This window comes from Nansenia antarctica (assembly GCF_963989245.1).
Source record: "Nansenia antarctica genome assembly, chromosome: 8".
NCBI classification, from domain to species: Eukaryota; Metazoa; Chordata; class Actinopteri; order Argentiniformes; family Microstomatidae; genus Nansenia; species Nansenia antarctica.
In genome coordinates this window covers 33,136,938-33,146,192 of record NC_137678.1, presented here as the reverse complement: position 1 = coordinate 33,146,192, position 9,255 = coordinate 33,136,938, and positions in this window count along the sequence as shown.

The following is a 9,255-nucleotide window of genomic DNA, read 5'->3' as shown; positions in this document are numbered from 1 at the left end:
ACTGATGTTTTGAGCCTCCTCCAATCAGAAAAGTAGGCAATGAGATGGTCAGTAGTACTCGACACGTCACTTATGGCATTTACTGTTGCCTCCTTTCTGATTTCCTGGTCATTAGGGTCCACCGACACTTCCCCCACCATTTTGGGCCAGTCCTTCTCATGCTTCCAAAGAAACGCGGGCCCTTCAAGCCATCTGCTATTCCTCAAAAAGTCAGAGACCTTCAACCCTCTTGACGCATCATCAGCTGGATTGTCTTTGGAACCAACATGCCTCCATTGTGATGGTTCAGATGTTTCTCTGATTGCCGAGACTCTGTTGGCCACGAATGTATGAAAGCGCCTATCCTCATTGTTCAGGTATTTCAACACTGCAGTGCTGTCAGTCCAGTACATGGAGTCCTCCAACTGGAAGTTCAACTCTGCCTTCAGTAATGAGTCCACTCTGACAGCAAGGCCAGCTGCTGTTAACTCCAGTCTGGGGATAGTCACCGCCTTCAAAGGTGTCACCCTGGCTTTACCGAGCAAAAAGGAGACCTGGATCTTGCTCTCATGATTCAACATCCGGATGTATGTTACGGTTCCGTAGCCCCTTTCACTGGCATCGGCAAAGTGATGTAGTTGAGCCTGTTTGATCTCTCCAAAGTCCACTGGCTTGATGCACCTGCCCACATTGAATGCTGCCAGCACATCTAAGTCCTCCAACCACCTTTTCCATTGCTGTAAGATGTCCTGTGGCAATGCATCATCCCAACCATATCGTCTCCGACAGAGCACTTGCTGCATCATCTTAGCAGGCAAAGTGACTGGTGCCAGGAAACCTAAAGGGTCGTATACTGAACTGGTGATCGACAACATACCACGTCGGGTGAAAGGCTGTTGTTTTACTTCCATCTTGAATCTGAAAGAGTCGGTCTCCACACACCATTGTAGACCCAGCGCCCTCTCTACTGGGAGCTCATCTCGATCCAGATCCAATTCCTTTAGGTCCGTGGCCCTTTGCTCTTCTGTGACTGTTTGCAAGACCCTACGACTGTTACTAATCCATTTTTCCAAGATAAAGCTCCCCTTGCGACAGAGAGTGATAAGATCTTTGATCATCTGGACAGCTTCTCCTTCAGTGGCTGAGCTCTTCAAACAGTCGTCTACATAGAAATTCTGCTTGACAGACTGAAGGACCTCAGCTGAAAACCAGTTTGAGTTATCATCAGCAGTTCTTCTCAGTGCATAGCTTGCACAACTGGGAGATGACACTGCACCGAACAGATGCACCGTCATACGATACTCCACAAGATCCTTGGTGACATCCCCATCTGTCCACCAGAGAAAGCGAAGAAAATCCCTGTCCTCCTCCGCAACCTTCACCTGATGGAACATGGCTTGAATATCACCCATAAACGCCACCGGTTCCTGTCTGAAACGACTAAGGACTCCAAGGAGTGAGCTGGTGAGATTAGGACCCTGCAAGAGTTCACTGTTCAATGATGCACCTTGAAATGTGGCTCCACAGTCAAAAACCACACGAAGGGATCCTTTCCTAGGATGGTGGACACCATGGTGAGGGATGTACCACACTTTCCCGTTCTCACCATGCTGTTGCTGTTGTGTCACTTGCTCCGCATAGTTCTTACTGATGAGCTTGTTCATGTACTCTGTATACTCCCGGTGCACAAGCTTGTTATTGAGAAACCTTTTCCTCAGCCCTTGAATCCTTTGCTTTGCCACTACGAAGTTATTGGGCAGATGTACATCCTTGTTCTTAAAGGGCAATTTCAAACAATACTTCCCCTCCTGAAGTACTGCTGAATTCTCCATGATTTCCAGAAACTTGAGGTCTTGTCTGGACATTTCATTTTCCTTCACAGTCTTTTCATTGAATTCATGGTTGTATTGATTGGTCAGCATTTCCTCCAGCTTGCACACTGCGATCCTGTTTACCATAGCAGAGGGAACTTCTGCCTCCCAAGCACCACTGCTTCCATTCAACGGACCATTAACGGCCCATCCCAGCACTGTCCTAATGGCGTAGGGGCCATTACCGCAGCTGTTAAGGATCTCCCATGGTTCTAATACCTTGGGAGCATTGGTTCCTATCAAAAGGTCGACATTTGCCTTAATAGTCGGGATGTGTACCTTCGACAAGTATGGCCATTTAGCCAACTGTTCAGGAGTCACTATATGGTCCGGAGTGACTGGCATCCTTTTCTGTGTGAGAACTTCTGGGAGAGCATAAAAATCATTGCTGACCAAATCAGCTACCTCCAAGCCAGTCAAGGAATAGGCTAAAGCAACAGTTTCTTGCCCCATTGTGCTCAACCGGAAGGTGGTTCTTCTGCCTGTAATATTCAGTTTCTGCATTAGATCTTCTGAGCAGAATGTGGCTGAACTACCAGGATCCAGGAAGGCATATGTTTTTATTGTGCGATTTCCTTTTGTCACTTTCACCTGTACAGGGAGAATGGACAAACCACAGTGGTCCTTACCGGCCCCTGTATGTCCACACGTTTTGGGAGAGGTTGGCTGGTTACTAGACGTGTTTTTTGACCGCTCCAGAGCTACTGCTTGCTTTCTGATATGCAGCACAGTGGGATGCTTTTGACCACACACTTTGCATGTTGAGCGCCTTTCGCAATCCCGGCTCATGTGACCCACACATAAGCATGCAAAGCACACTCCATTGTCTCTCAAAAAGTAAACTTTGTCTTTGTGCCGCCTTCCAGTGAACTGTTTGCACTCCTCCAATGAGTGAGTACCAGCACAGCAAAGACATCCAGCCTCGTCCTCCATCCCAGGATCTGATGTTAGCTCCTCAGCTCCCTCCTGCACGTCCATAGATGTTAATGTGGTGGCAACAATGTTTCCCTGTACTCTGTTGCCGTAATGTAGTCTAGGATTCTTTACTCCAGCAACAGCAGGCATAGGGTCCTGTATGTCACCAAAGAGAGGGTCGGACAGAATTGCAACCCGACGCTCCACAAATGCGACCAAATCAGGGAAGCGAGCCCTTTGCTGTGTGGATTCCATTGTGCCATGAGCTATGGTCCTCCATTGATCTCTCATTTTGAATGGTAATTTTGCAATGATAGCCCTCATGTGTATCGGCATATCCAGCTCCTGCATGTACTCGAGCTCTTCCATTATATTACAACAGCCACGCAAGAACAAGGAGTAGGCTTGAAGTGCTTTCACGTCCTCCGACTTTATGGTTTGCCAGGCCAGAGCCCTTTGTATGTAAGCCGTTGCAATTTTGTACTGATTTCCAAAATGTTTTTCTAGAAGGCCCTTTGCCATCACGTAGCCACGCTCAGGAGCCATGTGCTGGCAGCTACGTACCAGTTCTTGTGGCTGTCCTCTAGTAAACTGTTCCAAATAGTACAAACAATCCCCTTTTCCTGCCTTTTTTTCCACTCCTTGTTCAAAGGCCTTGATAAATGAATTGTATTGGAGCGGGTCCCCTTCAAATATGGGAATATCTCGAGGTGGAAGAGACATGGACTGCTGTTGCTGCACCAGAGCAGTTGTTTGTCTCCTTTAACACCCTGGTCATGGGGATTCTATTCAAGTGCTGTCAGGATGAATACGGATGTGCCTGGGGAGGGGACCCTCCTCCAGGACATGTTCTGTTAGATCAACAACCCAACGTAAGGGTTAGGTAAGTGATATTTCTTCCTCATCCTTTTCTCATTCTGTCCTCAGTTTGCTGATGACTGATGTAGTGGGGAAGGCACTTGGATTACCCTGGTCATGGGGATTCTATTCAAGTGCTGTCAGGATGAATACGGATGTGCCTGGGGACGGGACCCTCCTCCAGGACATGTTCCGTTAGATCTACAACCCTACGTGCTCACCTGGGTTTCCGTTAACCGGTAATTGCCGGACTTTGTCCGGTAATTTTTTTTGAAGTCCGACAAATTGAAAAGTCGTCGGACATATTGTCCGGACATATTGTCCGGACATATTGTCCGGTGAAAATAATTCCCTTTGAATACAATTCGCTAAAGTTCACATTCTGATTCCTTCTATTTTAAAAAAGACGAATATATAGGCTATGTATTTCTTTTATTATGATATGATTTGACACCGGCATGATGATGACTCCTAATGTGTAGGCCGGCCTATGCGAAACAGTGCACAGGTGCCACATGGGATTGATGCCAGATGGGATTACATTTTAACCAGTCTATTACCGCTTAAACACAGTAGCCCATTCGGCGGTAACCCATGCCTATCTGGCAACCCTGCCAACCCGTCCACCATAGTAATACGCAAACGTTGCAGCTCAAAGTGCACCATAGCGAGCGATTACATTAATGGAAAGATGGCAAAACAAAGTAAGCTTAGGAATTATTTCATGAAGCCAAGCAACAATGAGTCTGAGCCTGAGGAGAAGTCTGACTCTGAAGAGACGGAGGCCGCGGCGTCCGTTCACAACAATTGTCGAAAACAACAATGATGATCACAACAATGATGAAAACAACAGGATAACATTTAAACCTTCCTACTTTTCAGTTAATCTGGCTGTTGATGTCATTTTGTCATAAAAAAAAATAGGCCATCACTGATTCATTATCACTCATTCCGTCCCCTCAGCGCTTGAAGAATATGCTAAACCGGCCATCCAGACCATCATTGGTCATTTTGGCCAAGAAATGACCAGCGATGATGACTCAGCACCAGCCACAGCCCCGGTCATCGATGCCACAAACGTGCAACGAGATGCCATCGGTGTCATGACAGCGCTTCGTGGTTATGGGGGCTTGCGTTTCTCAACAGCCTGCGAAGTCCTCATCCGAGACTTCAGCGAAATTTACCCAGAGTGGGCCACACTGGCCAAGATAGCCTGCTTGATTCCCGTCTCCAGTGTGCCTGCAGAGAGAGGATTCTCTCTGCAGAACCGAATTAAAACTGCGGACCGAAGTCGCCTTGGGGAGGGCAAGGTCACACGGCTAATGCGCATTGCAAGTTGCGGAGAGACACTTTGCAGCTTTGATTTAAAGTCCGCAGCTGCACGCTTCAATGCTGCCAAAAAGCGACGTAGGCCTAATAAGTACTAGCTGAATTATATGAGCAGCCATTGTTATTTTCAGAGTTTTTACTCTAGGCTATTTTATTTAAGGCTATCCCCTATCTATCTGAGAAAAGGCATAGGCGATAGGCCTAGGCTGTAACATCGAACGGAAATTAGCCTATACATACGCATTGCAAGTTAATTTAAAGCCTATTTATTTTCAAAGAGTTTTATTCTATTTTATTTTATCTGATAAAAGGCATATGAACGGAAATTAGGCTAGCCGTGTCACGCCAGAAGCCTACATGCTTGCACTGTTACTGTTCAATAAAATGTTATACATCTAGACATTGTGGTATTTCTTTATATACGTATCCCAGACTGCCTATCAATTGTTTCTCAATAAACAGTTATGTTCTCCCCATTGTCATACTCCCGAGCTAAACGAAATGCCTTCCCAAACAGCGAGACCTGGTTATAGAAATGACGTTGTTTTATTGATTTTAAAAAAAGGGTAAAACTGGAAAGAGAAAATAGAGAACTCACATTAATCCCAAACAATTTAACAAACTTCAGTTAACGTAATGTGGAGTCCGTTCATTGATCGATGCTGTCTGTTCAGTTCCCAGTGAGGCGCCCGTTCAGCGCTGGACCCGTTCAGCGCTGGATTTGACGCATGGCATAGCGCGCATCCGTCAAATCATGTTATATTATTATATAGCTCGCATCTAATCGTATCGGATGAGAAATAGACATTAAATGGCATATATAGGCCGCTACACAACAGTAATCACCGCGACAAACAGCTATATTAGATTTGGAGAGAAAAAATATGATTTTGATTTTTTTTTTTTTTATTATATTTTAATATGATGACCGGAATATATCACGTTTGTCCGGTAAATCGAATTCTTCCCGGACACGATGTCCGACGGCAAATTTTTCTAACGGAAACCCTGGTGCTCACGTAAGGGCTAGATCAGTGGAGCAGACTCGGTGTGGGTTGGGCCAACTTTTTAAGGTTGTCCTGAACCAACATCAGTGGTCAGCTCCGGGTGCCGCTGAGATTGTTTTCGGACTGTTAGTCTCAGTGGGGGTACATTTGGCCTCGCTCGCTCCGCCTAAACCAATAGGAGCAGAGCTCCCCTATGGGGCGGAGCTCCACGATATAGAACGATAGTTATGGAGATAGACTCCAGTTCTATGAGTGGAGCGGAGCCCCATAGGGCTGCTGGCCCACTTCGACTTGTTCAAACCCGGCTGTTTTGTATGTTTGGGAGAATGATGGAGCGAAGTACGCCCCTTTATATAGCACCCCAGGCGGGCGCAGGCATTGAAAAATTCAGTCATTGGCTACTTTAGGTAGCGGGGTAAACCAATAGGAGCAGAGCTCCCCTATGGGGCTCCGCTCCACTCATAGAACTGGAGTCTATCTCCATAACTATCGTTCACCTTTTCAGTCTTTAGAATGGCTCGTAACACGCGCTTTTTTTAAGGGAGCATCTCGCTTTCCTAACAGTGTTGCCAGATGGGATCAATTTCCAGCCTAACCACAGTCTAAAATCTGCCCAGTGTTATCATAAGTAGCCCAACTGGGCGGGAATACGCCTAATCTGGCAACACTGTCCTTATTCTCCGTTCTGAGGAGAAGCTTTCATGTGACACGTCTTTTTAGACAGTTCATTTATAGACAAATTACATTGTTTACAAAAATCTCTTTCTTAGCATCTTTACCCACACAATTTTATGCCGTTTATTAAATATAACAATGTATGACGTTGTGATTTAAATGTTAAAAATAATTATGAAAAAAAATAAAAAGTCAGTTTTCATGACGGTTTTGGTAAAAAAAACGTTGCTATTTTTAGAAACCCCGGTTTTCGGTTTAACCGTAAAACCATCCAACCCCAATGTAGCCCACACAAGCTTCACTCTTTGCAAGACGTGGGCCCCTATAAACTGTTAGTAATAGTTTTTTTATGTTCATATAAGGAATCTCATTTGTCCCAGTTACAGTAGGAGCATACAGTGATGTGTTTTAGGGGCTCCATTCAGACAGATCAGGGGTGGATAACAAGTTATAATGGGGTCTTCATGAACCACTTAAAAGAAATGCCATATAAACAGCTAAGTTCTGTGTGAGAAGAGCTTCTAATGCTATCATAAGGTCTAGTTATGGTGGGGCCCAATACTATTCTTTCATAGGGCCCAAAATTCGACCAGCGTCCCTGCAACAATAAATGCAAAGGGCCCCTTGAGCTCTTGGGCCCCTGGGCCTGGGCCCGGTAGGCCCGTTCGGTAATAATATTACGGGTCATATATTATATTATGTCTGTGTGCTTTATCTCTGACAACACTGGGAACATTTTTACAAAACGTTGGTCAATAATGCGTCTTAAAACTACACTGATTGGCCGAATTTTGAATAAACTTGGTTGAATCATCTTGCGTCTTGCCAGAGAGAAGTTGTGACCCTATCCCTTGACAAATAAAATAAATAAACAAATAAACAAGTAGAGGGCAGCCCACCTATTTGACGAAAAAGGCACTTCCACCTAGTCTGACTCTGTGCCAGTACCTGCCCCCTGTTTCTCATTTCCCAATCGTTTAAACACGTTTCCTGAAACTAAAGCCACAAAATTAATTAAATTGTCAAAACTCCAAAATCTCTTCTCAAAACGTATTCTTTCCAGCAAAACCAAATCCACCCTCAATAAAACCGGACCCATCGCACTCACCATTAATGACACTACCATCACCCCCTCCCCCCTAGCTTGCAACCTCGGCTTCATCCTGGACCCCACCCTCTCATTTGATCCCCACGTCAGCTCCATCGTCAAGACCTCCTACTTCCACCTCCGCAACATAGCAAAAATCAGACACTGCCTCTCCCCGCCCGCTGCTGAATCCCTCATCCACGCCTTCATCTCCTCCCGCCTTGACTACTGCAACTCCCTATTCACCGGCATCACCTCCCGCTCCCTCCATAGACTCCAGATGGTCCAAAACTCTGCTGCACGCCTCCTTTCAAACACCCGCTCCCGTGACCACATCACTCCTGTCCCCCACTCTCTCCACTGGCTCCCCATCAAAGAACGCATCCAATTCAAAATCCTCATCCTCACATACAAAGCCCTCCATAGCCTGGCCCCCCCTTACCTGACTGACCTCCTTCTCCCCCACCGCCCTACCCGTACCCTCCGATCCTCATCCATTGTTCCCCTCACTGTCCCACCCTCAAAACTCAAAGGCTTCGGTCACCGTGCCTTTTCACGAGCTGCACCCCGCCTCTGGAACTCTCCCCCAATCACTCAGAGACTCACCCTCACTCCTCACTTTTAAATCCCACCTCAAAACCTACCTGTTCTCCCATGCCTACAGCCTTCATCTCCTCCCGCCTTGACTACTGCAACTCCCTATTCACCGGCATCACCTCCCGCTCCCTCCATAGACTCCAGATGGTCCAAAACTCTGCTGCACGCCTCCTTTCAAACACCCGCTCCCGTGACCACATCACTCCTGTCCCCCACTCTCTCCACTGGCTCCCCATCAAAGAACGCATCCAATTCAAAATCCTCATCCTCACATACAAAGCCCTCCATAGCCTGGCCCCCCCTTACCTGACTGACCTCCTTCTCCCCCACCGCCCTACCCGTACCCTCCGATCCTCATCCATTGTTCCCCTCACTGTCCCACCCTCAAAACTCAAAGGCTTCGGTCACCGTGCCTTTTCACGAGCTGCACCCCGCCTCTGGAACTCTCCCCCAATCACTCAGAGACTCACCCTCACTCCTCACTTTTAAATCCCACCTCAAAACCTACCTGTTCTCCCATGCCTACAGCCTTCCCTACCCCTAGCCATCTCCCCCATCCCGGCGCCCCCGCCCCCCCCCCCCCCCCATGACACGCATACAACCTCCCCTACCCCTACCCATCTCCCCTAACCCTGCCACCCCCCTGATATGCATACAGCCTCCCCTACCCCTAACCACCTCCCCTGTCCCTACCACCCCCCCCCCCCTCCCCGTTCGCTGACCTAGAGATTGGATAGGGGCACACAAAGTCCCTGTACGGACAACAACCAGATTGATTTCCTCTGAGGACAAGATGGACTGAGAGTGATACTGGAGATATTCCCTGAATCTATTATGACTAATGGACAAAGTAACCTGTGACACAAAGCGAACTATTGAGGACACAAGTAAGAATGCGATACCCACGATGACCTGTCTGTTTTTTGTTCTTTGTTAT